A 12,668-nucleotide genomic window follows, 5' to 3' on the forward strand; every position below is an offset into this window, starting at 1 on the left:
CCCATCAGTGATGCCAGAGGCCTGTATGTAAGGTAACATATGTAAGAGGGGAAAAATGAAAGCGTCAGCTTTGTGCCACCGGAGAAGGGAGTGAGAAAGGAGTCCCTGGCTGTACTTTGGGGCATGGATCCCAATGTTCTAGGTCAGAAAATTACATCCTTTCCACCATACCCATGCAACCTCCCTTGGATTTCAACGTCTGTCCTACTTTCATGGGAGTCTCTTGGCACGATCTACCCAACCCAAGGCTCCAGATACACGTTTTTGCCTTTCCTCCAGGCTGTAGCTGCGGAGGTCACACACCCTCAAACTCCCCAAGAGTGAGTTGAGTGCCTCGTCCTCCACGCTGTGTGGCCTCATCCAATTTACATCTGGCACAGAAAGGGAACAACTCCGAGGGATGTTCTCTGTGACACAGGATTGGTTTGTGTCAGGGCCTGAGAGAAGAGTAAGGACCGTGGCTTTGTCCTTGGGAGCTCAGGGGCAGAGGACAGGTCAGGGACACCCAGCAGCTGTGCCCGCTGCATGGCCACCAAAGGCCGGGACAGCCCCTGTGCCTCCTGGGCACAGCGACTGCCTGGGGCCCAGCACCCCAAAGGCCTTCCTCTAAGGGTGCTGGGCGGGGCTGCAGCAGGCCAGGCTGTGCCTGGGGGCGGCCCCCCACAGACTGCCAGTGCAGATATTAGGGGGTGATATGAACGTGCATATTTAGCGTGAAACTGCAAAACCTCTCCTCAACGTTTTCACACTGACAGAAGATACACAGAATAAAGAGTAGCGAATTGTTACTCTTTACTCTTCATTTCTAGTGCACTGGGATTTGGTAAGAGACATTTAAACATCGTATTCCACGTCCAGCTGTGCTGCAGCTGTATCGAGTTTTGACTTTACTTAGCTCTAAGAACTGGAAAATAATCAATAATTTTTTACTATAAAGAACAAAAGACTGCAAGTTCCTACAGCACCCAAAGGCCTTCCTCTAAGGGGTGCTGGGGGGGGGCTGCAGCCTGTGCACAGGGGGTGCCGCCCATCCCACCCCCCCCCCCCCCCGTCGCCAGGAAACAGTGAAGTCACAATGCCCCGGGCAGTACAGAAGGGGGTGTCCTGCCAGGCCCCTGCCAGAGCTGTCCCGGGGACAGCCCCAGGCACACGCAGGAGGACGAGCTCCTAGAGGAGCTGGTGAAACTCCTCCAAGAGGGCTGAGGGAGAACCACACCCCGAAGGCCGTGGCCGCACTAAGGATATGCCTTCCTGAGGAGCGCTCCAGAGATCGCCATCCTCATCCCCCGCGCAGCCAGGGGCAGCAGCCGTAAGCAACCAGGGTGCAGCAATTCTGAAGGGGTCCCAGAGCTTTGGAGCCCATGCCGGCACCCTGCCAGGCGCGGGAAGCATCCTTGCCCCCAAGTTGATGGGGCCGGGGAGGAGATCAGGCTCCGGGCTGAGGGAGAACAGGGCTCGGGCCTCTCCTGGGAGGCGTGACCAGCCGGTGGGAGGAGGGAGCCGGTCTTGCTCACCTGCTCAGGGAATAGCCGATCGCCAGCTCTGCGGCTGGGGTCAGGAAGGAATTTTCCCCCGGGGCGGATTGGCACTGGTCCCCGGGGGTTTTTTGCCTTCCTCTGCAGCACTGAGCAGGACCCCTTGCCAGGGCCCCTCCCGACCATCTGGGCTGGGTCACTGCCTGCTGCTGGTGCCCCACGAAGGTGGCCTCTCGTGCCCTGCAGCTGGGGAGAGGAGGGCTTTTTTTCCCCCACGGTGGGCTAGTAGCTGTGCCCCGGGGTTTTTTGCCTGCCTCTGTGGCACTGAGCGCGCTGGTCCCTTGCCAGGGCTCCTTTGGGTCCTTTTGGCTCGGGGCCCGCTGCTCGGGCCCCACGAAGGTGCACTCGTGCCGCGCGTGCCGGGGGAGGAAGCTTTCTGGACCCCCGGGACGGGCCCCAAGGGATGCCCCCCCAGGACTGTCCTCTTTTCCTCGGTAGCACTGAGCACAGCCCCTTGACAGGGCTCCCGGCTCGCTGCACCCACACGGGGCAGCCACAAGAGCACTTTACCTGCAGCACTGGCAGAGCCTGACAGGGAAAGGTAGCAAAGATCACAGGCAAAGAAAGAGCAAAGCAAAGCACAGAACTGTAGAGACTTAAGACAAGGAAGTAGTGTAGCATTGTATGAGGTAACAGAAGATAAATTAAAAAAAAAAAGAGAAAAGAGAAGAGGAAAAGGCAAAAGGAAAAATGAAAGGAAGAATGCATAAGACACCCGTATTCTCAAGGGTAGGGGGATTGACGGGTTACACGATATCTTGTGGGCCTGCTTTTGGTGCTTGTTGGGCCGTTGGTTGAAGGTTTTGTAGAGTGTTTGAAGTTTGGGGTGGTTACTGTTGATAGTGTAGGTGTTTTGTCCATTCGGTTGGATTTTAGCGGGGTGGCGATGTTGCATTCATGGGGCGTAGGTATATTCTTGTTTAGAATGGCTTTTCATTCTCAGTAGGCGGCGATACATTCTGTGTGCGAATATATGAATAGTAGTATTGGCAGTAGGCTTGTTATGAAGGCTGCTTTGGTAGTGTGTATGATTGTGATTGGGATGGGTTTCAGTGTTTTTGATAGTAGTGGGAGTAGTAGTGGTGTGGTATGATTGGTGTGATTGGTATGAATGTATGGAATATTGCTTCCACTACTTTTACTGGGATTTCCACCAAGGTTGATGGCTCCTAAGCCCAGTGGATTACTGTTATCCTTTAAAAGTAAGGGGACTGAGGTTTTAAGCTCAGAGGCGAGAGTTAGCAGTTCATGCTGGATTAATACTCCCCTTAGTAGGTAAGAAGAGTTTAACTTCTAATTTTAAAATCACAATCTAATGTTTTAGTTAAAACTATATGTGCCTGTGTGTTCTGGAGATGAGTTCTGGTTTTAGAATGAGGAGTAATAGAAGGATGATGTGGAGGGCTATCAGTAGGTGTTCTCCTGTGTTTGAGTTTTGAATGGAAGTAAGGCGTGTTTCTAGGGTACCTAGTTGGGTCATGAGTAATACAATACAATACTGTAGTACGCAGTGGAAGCAGGCGTCTACATAGTAGGCGTCGTGTATAGTACGTAGGGGAAGCGGGCATCTACATAGTGTGCATCGTTTATAGTACATAGGTGAAGCGGGGAATACATAGTAAGCGTCGTGTATAGTACGTAGTGGAAGCAGGCGGCTACATAGTATGCGTCGTGTATAGTACGTAGTGGAAGCGGGCGGCTACATAGCATGCGTCGTATAGTACAGAGTGGAAGCGGGCGACTACATAGTAAGCGTCGTAGATAGTACGTCGTGGAAGTGGGCGACTAGATAGTGTGCGTCGTGTATAGTACGTAGTGGAAGCGGGCGTCTACTTAGGATTCGTCTTGTATAGTACGTAGGGGAAGCGGGCGACTACATAGTTTGAGTAGTGTTTAGTACGTAGTGGAAACGGGCGACTGCATCGTATGCGTCGTGTGTAGTACGTAGTGGAAACGGCGTCTACATACATGACGCATACGCCCGCTTCCACTACGTACTACACACGACGCATACGATGCAGTCGCCCGCTTCCACTACGTACTACACAATACGAATACTAAGTAGACGCCCGCTTCCACTACGTACTATACACGACGCTTACTATAGTACGTAGTGGAAGCAGGCGTCTACATAGTATTCACCTTGTATAGTACGTAGGGGAAGCGGGCGTCTACATAGTGTGCGTCGTGTATAGTACATAGGTGTAGCGGGCGACTACATAGTAAGCATCATGTATAGTACGTAGTGGAAGCGGGCATCTATATAGTATTGTCGTGTATAGTAAGTAGTGGAAGCGGGCGACTACATAGTAAGCGTCGTGTGTAGTACGTAGTGGATGTGGGCGACTACGCAGTGTGCGTCGTGTAGAGCGATGTGTAGTGAGTGCACAGTATGAGTTATGTAGAGCGATGTCTAGTGAAGAGTTTGCCGGGACGATTCCTGTTAGACCTGCAATGGTAAATAGGAAGATGAAGCCTGGGGCTCAGAGTGTTGGTGGGTCGCATTTGATAGTCCCCCTGTGGAGTGCAGCACGGAGAAGGCACAAAGCACAAAGGCAAGTCAAGAGGCCAGAAGCAAGGCAAGATGCACAAGGCAAAATGCAAGGCCAGTAAGAAAGTCCAAAAGCAGAGCAAAAGGCAAGAAAGAGTGAAAAGTCATTGCAGCGGTCAAGAGGAAAGGCAAGACACGAAGAGACAAGGCAGGTGAAAAGGCAAAAGGAAGAAAGGCAGAAGGGGAAAGAAAAAGGGCAAAACCAAAAGGCCTGCCAACATTCAAAAGGCAGAGCAAAGCCAAAAAGCACAGCAACAGACAGAAAGACAGAACGCACTGGTAAAAGGCAAAGCAAAGGGAAGGTGTGAACGCAAAAGAAAGCGGCAAGGCAAAAGGCAAGATGCAAAAAGGCAAGGACCAAAGGAAGAGGCAAAAGGCAAGCGAGAAGGCATAGGAAAAGACAGTCGGGAGTGCAAGAGGAAGAGGCACGTCCAAAGGCGGAGCCAAAGAGGAAAGGGAAAGGAAAAAACGAAGAGGCAAAAGGCAAAAGCAACGGCAAAACAAGAGGCAATGGAAAAGGAAAAGGCCACGAGACGGTAAAAGGCAAGTGGCAAGGCAAAACCCAAAAGGGAAAAGGGAAGAAGCCACGTAAAAGGAACAGCAAAATGGAAAAGACAAGACAAAAGGAAAAAGCCACGGCATGCAGAAGGAGAAAAGGCAAGGAGAAAAAGGAAGATGCCGAGAGGCAAGGCAGAGGCAAAGGCAAGCCCAAAAGCAAGGAAGCAAGGCAGAAGGCAAAAGAAAAGGCAAGACACAAAAGGCCAGGCAAAACCCACAAAGCACGGCAAGAGGCAAAAAGACAGAAGGCATGGCAAAAGCCAAGGCAAAAGGAAGCAGGCAAGGCAAAAGCTAAGTGTCAGAAAGGAAGGAAAATAGGAAATGGCAAAAGGTGAGACAGAAGGCATAGTGAAAAGCAATAGGCAAGAGGTAAGTTAACAGACGGCCAAGGGGAAAAGGGAAACATCAAGAAAAAAGGGAATGGCAAAAAGCAATAGCAACGGCCAAAGGCAAGAAAGAGTGTAAGAGGAAATGCAAAAGGCAAAGAGCAAACTGGAAATGGAAAAATGGCAGGAAAAAGAGAACGCAAGAAGTAAGAGGCAAGGCGAGAGGCACCAGGCAAAAAAGAAGGCAAGGAGGAAAAGCCACGGCAAAAGGCAAGGCAAGGAAAAAGGGAAAAGCCTCAGCATCAAGGCGGCCAAGCCAATAATACAATAAAATACAATAATACGCAATAAAATAAAATAAAATGCACAATTGCCTTTTATTCTTCATCGTTTTTTGGAACTGGCTGACCCTTGGCCCCACGTGTGGAAACTGGCCTTTGGTCTTGGGACAGTTGGATGTCACTGATGGTTGCCCGATGCTCCAATCTATCCAGATCCCTCAGCAAAGCCTCTCATCCCTCGAGACAACACACACCACTGCCCAGTTCAGGACCATCAGCACTCTTACTAACCACGCATTCAACCCCTGCATCCAGATTCTGGATTCAGGTGCTGAACAGAACTGGCCTTAGAACTGAGCCTGGAAGAAAAGCACTGGTGACTGGTCAACAGACACGTGCAGCCTCATTCACTCCTACCTTAGAAGCCCTGCCCCTCAGCCAGCTCTTCACCCAGCACACCATGTCCCTGCTCATCTCAGAGCTGGAAAACGTCCAGGGGGGACAGGACCAAAAGCCTTAATAAAATCCAGAACTCTGTATTGCTCCAAACATCCAATTGCTGGGAACTGGAATGAGCCGTTTCTCTCCAACAACCCATCTTTCAAGGTAACAGAACCTCAGAGACAGGGTAACTCAGGCAGGACCTGAGCACCACACAGCCGCTCACTCGGAGATGGATGAGGAAGGGGAGGGAAACCAAAGGCAAACATCACACAGTGGGGTAAAAAGATGGTTTACTGGGACAGCAGAGAGAGAGAAATAACAGCAACAGGACTGAATAGCAAAATACACAAAACTGGGGATGCAGTTTCCAGCTGAACTGCAGAGCTCAGCTGTGCAGATTGTTCGAAAACACCATTTCCTGGGAAGCGGGACGAGTGGTTTGGCTCAAACAGCCTCTCCTGCAAGATAACAGAACCTGCAGAGGCCGGGTAATGTTTTGTGGGCTGGGTCTCGCCTCACGACGGGCTTGATCCCGCAAGTATCTGCGGGTTGGACTAAGGCCTCCGTCCTCCCAAAGCCATCCTCCCAAAGCCAGTAGACTCTTGGGCTCAAAGCAGCCGCTCTGACAAACTGGCCATTATGCTTCCGCATTCGATAAACCATCTGGACACTGTCCCTGCAAGGGCAGCCCCTCAGTCAGCAGCCACCCTGACTGAGAGACAGGATACTGTCCTTACCCCATAAGGAGCAGTGACAGGCAAGCGGGGCCCTATGGAGGCACAGCACCTTCTAGCTAAAATCCGGTGTGAGGCCACTGAACGGGGTCCCTGCTCCATCAGCCCACTTGGGGGGTCAAATGACCCGTTGGTTGGGACCCCCATTCCCCAGCCACTCATTTCCAGAACGCTCGGCAACTCAACACTGAGCCTGCACAAGAGATGCTAGGCCTCCCTGAAGGGTGGGGACAGGGAGCATCAAAGATGGAGATTCGGGACATCTGGTGTGCACCCTCCATCCAAGGGCCACACCGTTAGGATGATCTACGCTGGATCCACGGGTAGTGACATCATCTTCCTTTTTCTCTTTGACTCTCTTCCTCAGCCTCTCTCAACTTCTACCCTTGCTCTCGGCACAGAACCGTGACAGCGTTTCCAGGTTTGCGAAGTTCTACTGACTGCAATCCGTTGCTCCCAGTGTATGGGGGGGTGGGGAGGGTGGGGGGGTGTGTGTGTTCGTTTGCAAGCTTTATGGTTGTACTGGCCTTTAAGTCAAGCTGTGCTTTGCTTGGACCTCACGGGTAATTGTTACTCCTGAGTACCACGCAGAGGATCAGAAGCCAATCTTGCCAGTGTGGTGGTTAAAAGAGAATAGCTAAGAGAGGACTAACCTGGCCCTTGGGGCAGGTACCAAAGGTCAGCTCTACACTTACCCATCTGCTGGGCTGGGACAGACAGGTCTCAATCTTTGCCTTGCCTGCCTGGTGGCACGTGACAGCGTCCCGAAGCCAGACCGTCCCCAAACCACGCATCCTGGATGCCTCTGCCTTCTTCATAACAGAAGTGTGTAAGAACCTAAAAAGATCTTGACTGCTTGGGAACAGCTAAAAACATCAGTGAGTTATCAGCACTGCTCCCATCCTGACTGCCAAACACAGCACCACACCAGCTGCTAGAAGGAAAAATTAACTCTGTCCTGGTGGAACCCACGACACTGATGTAGGAAGGAGGAGGTTCCTCATCTGGGGAAGCAGACGCGTCAACTTGTACCGGAAGTATTTTGGGTGTTCCCTTCTCTGCCTGGGAGACGTGACTGGCATTGTCAACCTGAGCACACCATTTTCTAACACTGTCTCTCTGTGCCACCCCTGCAGGGGCTGGAGTGCGGCCAGCACAGGTTTTAGCACTGGAAAGGTGCCCTCAGGGTTACTGGTTGTCATTTGACCGCTTTCTCGGCTTCTTGCACAGCAAGACTGACTACAAAGAGACCCTTTTCCCAGGTGGAGGAACTCTTAAAACTGTGTGAATGGAGCCCAGTGGGCTGAGTTGGACCCTCTGGTCCATGCTGCCGCCTGTGTATTGGTGCCCCATGAACTGCAAAGCCCTGCACAGTTTGCAGTGGATCTGTGAAGCACGCTGCGCCCAAGGCCCAAAATACTCCTGCTCCAAAAACTATTTTCAAGGCCTCTTCCTGAATGGGGCTCCAATTCCAGCCAGCTCTTACAGGGCATACAGGGGGCAAGCTAGGAGGGAGAAGTCTGGAATATCTTCCCTCCAGCACACCGGCAAGCCTAGGGCACCTTGCTAGTCCCTTCTATTTTCTGCTGTGTTTACTGTTATACATTAGGCTATAGCAGAATGGAAATGAATGGGATGGAGTGGGACTGTTCAGATGGAAGTGACCTACAGTGCCCATCTGGTCCAGCTGCCTGACCACTAGGGCTGACCAAAGTTAAAGCATGGAGAGAAGGGCACTGTGCAAATGCCTCTAAATACTGACAGGACTGCGGCAGCGAACAGCGCTCTAGGAAGCCTGTTCCCGAGTTTGGCTGCTCCCTTGGTTCACCCTCAGCCTCCTTTTCTCTAAACTAGCGTTCTGGTTTCAGCTCAGACAGAATAAATTTTCCTTCTAGGATAGTGTGGAATGCTGTGTTTGGGAGTTAGGGTGAGAGCAGTTCTCATGACACACAGTTGTTAGTTGTGTCTAAGCAGTCAGGGACTTTTCAGTTTTTGCTACTGACCTGCTAACAAGAAGACAGGGTGGGGACACCCAGGGAGATGGGAAGGGACACACCAGGACAGATGACCCAAACTGGCAGAAGAGGGTATTCCATACCAATTACACCATGCTCAGCATAATGGGGGGCTGGTGAGGAGAGGAGGGCATGGCTCCAAGACGCATGGCTTTGGGGACGGGCTGGTTTTAGGACAACTCTGAGCTGTTCAGCCTGAGTTTTGTGGTTCAGTGAGAAACTGCATCGTGTGTCACCAATTTTGTGTATTTTGCTATACAGTCCTGCTGCTGTTATATCTCTCTTTCTCTGCCATCCCAGTAAACCATCTGTATCCCAAACCATGAAGTTTAGGGTTTTTTTGAGGTTCTTTTTCCTCCTCTTCCTCACTCCCCCCAATTCCCCACACATACCCTCTTCAAGAGCAAGTGGCTGCATGGTGCTTCGCTCTCATTTGGGTCAAAACCACAACTAGACAAGTAGAGAGGCCCAGAGTTCTCAGCAGCTCCTCAGGGAACATGCCTGCCCCGCCCCCCTCCCCCTTTGTCACCTTTGGTGCCATATACTCTGGACATATTCAAGTACCAAAACAATTGTATTTTAAGATTTCAAGTACCAAAGTAATCATATATCGGTACCAAAGTGATTTAAAGCTATGAAAATCTGCAATTAAGTCAGCAAGGAAAATCAGTTCAAATTAAATAGCAGAATTTAATCCTGTTTAATATGTATTTGTGAAACCAAAATTTAACTACATCTGTGAATAATCATTGATAACATCACAAATCCTGTGCAAAACTTAGCTTTCAATTTTACTTTTCTTCTGATACTGATAATGCAAGGATGCAAATGCACATATAACTTTGAGTGTATACACTCAGATTCCCATTGACAATATTTTATTATTAAAAAATGACAGTTCTTATGTATTGAGCTATTAATACTTGGCTCATGATTTGCTTTAGATGGCAGATGGGCTATTCTGTTCTCTAAGAGCAGTAAGAACTATGTTGGATGTACTTAATAGAGAAGAAATGTAGCAAAGTTAGTTATAAAATGCACTGTATTTGAAACTGGTTTATTACAAAGGAACTTGAATCTGGGGTTTGATCCTGAAAATCACAAAACTGTGAGATAGCCCCTCATACCTAGTTCCTAAGCACAGGACCAAAGAACCAAGCAAGTATTTCTGCTTCTTAAACTTTCAGCCATTTTGTTTGGTTTTGCTTAGCTATTCTTCAGAGGGAACTATACTGAAATAAATGCAGTAAAATGATAAAGAGCATTCTCTGAGAAATTAGGGCTATATAAAGCTTTTTTATTGAGTCAGAAAACTCTGTCTCCAGTTATTCTGCTAAGACTTGCCACAGTTTCAGCAAATTTATCTTAGGTGAAAAAGATGTGCTTTTTTTGGTTGGTTTTATCATGTTACTTTGTTTATATTTTTTGCTTATTATTTTACTACAGGCATTGCATTTTAATTTGAAATGCAGTTTTAACTAGGTTTAAAGCCTTTGTTAGAGGAGGGTGGGTTGTTTTTTTTTTAATTAAAATGTAATTTAACTAAACTAATTTTTTTCTACCATTCCTGAAATATAAAAATTGAGCTGCCTTGAAAAAATGAAATCTCAGTCCTGGAAAAGCATCCTTCAATTTCCAAATGAAAGTCTTATTTTCTGTTTCACTAAATAAGAGTATTTCTCAGAGAGTCAGAGATTCAACACGGTCAACACACTGGCCCATGAAATGTTCACTCTGCCTGACTTGTGGTGTTCTGATTAAAAAAAAACCCACCAAACAGCTCTGTTCTGAATGAGATAAAATGTTACTTCAGGGCTTACAGATCAAATGCTTTGTCTGCATCCACAAAAATTGGTCAGAAGTTCTGCTTTCTCCCAGACTGGATAAGAATCTACTCTGGCATCACAAAATGGAATTACTGCCCCCACTCCCCCCCCCCACCCCCCCCCCCCCCCCCCCCACACACACACACCTGCTCTGCCCTAGACATGCTCAGGTCGGCTTTTATTCACCAGGCAAACAATGTGGTTCTATTTCTGGATCCACACACTTCCAACTGAACACCTCCCTTGAACAGCTCCTGCTCACTGATGATCCCTCAAGCAATTTACTTTGCACCTTCCATCAACAGGTGTCCCTCCAGCTTTGCTTTTCTCTTTTGCTGTGCCATGTTAGCAGTACAGCTTCTCTGAGAGGGCATTAAATGGAATCTGAATAGACAAATACCAGCTCAAGAGGCTCTCCCTTGTTTTGCACTTTGAAGAAGTGTGGGTGAGATGTGATACATTTTGGTGTGGTTGCCCCTTGTTATCTTTTGCGTGGATAAGAATTGCTACATGAGGCTTAAGGTCTGAAGACTGTTTGCTTTAGTCTGAATGAGCTGAACAGTCAAAAAAGAAAACAGCTGCAGTACATCATTTAAAACAAATCTGTTCCCTGATGTGAATGGCTAAAACCGGACCGGCAGATTAAACTGTAATGATTTAATGCATTAAGAATCAGTGGGATACGTTCATGTCTGAGTTTGTGTTCTGAATTTCCAAAAGATCAGAGCTATACTGACAGCAAGACACTACACCATCAGTAATAACTACCTGACTATGATTTACTGCTGTTTTTCTGCCTAATAAACAAGCCTTAACATACTCAGTGACCAGAGCACTGTGAGTGACATCTTATAATAAGATGTTGCAAAACAAATACCAAGGCACAAAAAATTCCTTTCAGATACATATGCAGAGGATACATCAAAACTGTAGAGCGTTTTACTGATGTTGTAGCTAACAACAGAGGGAAAAAGAATCCTTATTCTTTCTTTACTGGAATTACTTAGTTTTCCCTTGTTTATCCTTTTCCCCATATAACTCCTCGCTCTCCAGAACACAGCTTTGTATCAGGGCAGGCAACCTGAATCTGTACAAAACGCACATGAAGAGAGAAGAGAGGCCTACACACACACACAGTGGAGTAAGGAAACAGTCAGGCTGACATTCAGTGCTTCGTAGTATTCGCGGTGCTACAGACTAAACTAACTTAAATTTTACTTGGAAAAACCAGGTGCTACCTGAAGGCGTGGTAGGGCGCAGGACTCACCTGACACAGCAGCACGGCCACCCAAACGTGCGGAGATGGCCAAGGCGCTTGCTTCTTCCTTCAGAGGATGACTTTAGAAGAGCTGCCATAAAGAGACAGCACATGTGGGAAACGAAGAGCGGCCCTGGAAAGGAGACACAGTTATGCCTGCTGGAGGGAAGCCACAAAAGCAAGAGAAAAAGCAGTAGAGCACGACGTGGATGCTTTTTACCTACAGGCATTTTAGACTTGAGATACCCAGGCATAACACCCAGAGAGATGCTCCTTGTGGGGTTTGAGTTCTTGCAACTGTTTTCAACAGAAAACTGCACCAACTCTAGGCTTTTCATATACAAACACCAGAAATAAAAGCTTTCTGAGGTATTTTCCACCAAAAATAAACTAATTCCCCTCAATGAATTTTTTTTTTCTTTATTCCTTAATGTGAGAATGCTGGTCAAGTACTGAGAGTGACAGCTCAGCCTCCTACCTCCTCTCCCCATGCTGGAATCCATCCCTCCAGCTGCTGCCCCACTAATCACCTCAGGGACATGCCTGGAGGTATTGGAAAAGGGGCAGCAGCAATGGCAGGAGCACAGCACATCTGGAGGAACCTCAACATGTAGCACAAGAGGGGTAGAAGATGGAGGTGCCATAATTAGATAGAGGCAGCTGGGCAGGGACAAACCATGGGCACTTGACAGCCTGCCTGAAGAAATGCTGTAGAATTTCACCCTAAAACACCACAGCTGAGCTCTGCCATGAGTTTCTGAGTACCTGTGAGGGAATTCGCAAACAGCAAAAACAAGGAAAGCTTTTTGCTTTACCTTGTCCTTCCCTTCAAAATCCATGATATTAGAAGACAGAAAAAAGGGCCCCTTTTTGTGAAGTATTGGAAGAAACATGCTGCCTGACGTGACTTTTCAGACTGGAAGGACTGCAGAGGACCAGTCTGCGTACGTACAGACCTAAACATCTCAGGGCTGTCAGCAGATGTAGCCCACACAATGCTATGCACCAGCGAAAGAGGTAAGGGTACATGCAGAGCCCCTCATCTCCAGTGACAAGTTCACTGGAGCAGAATAGAAAGAAAAAGAAAAAAAAGAAAAGAAAAAAACCCAAACCTAGGTGCCCCACTTGAGCTAAACAAAA

Source organism: Gallinula chloropus, assembly GCF_964237585.1.
Source record: "Gallinula chloropus genome assembly, chromosome: 2".
Classification (NCBI taxonomy): Eukaryota; Metazoa; Chordata; class Aves; order Gruiformes; family Rallidae; genus Gallinula; species Gallinula chloropus.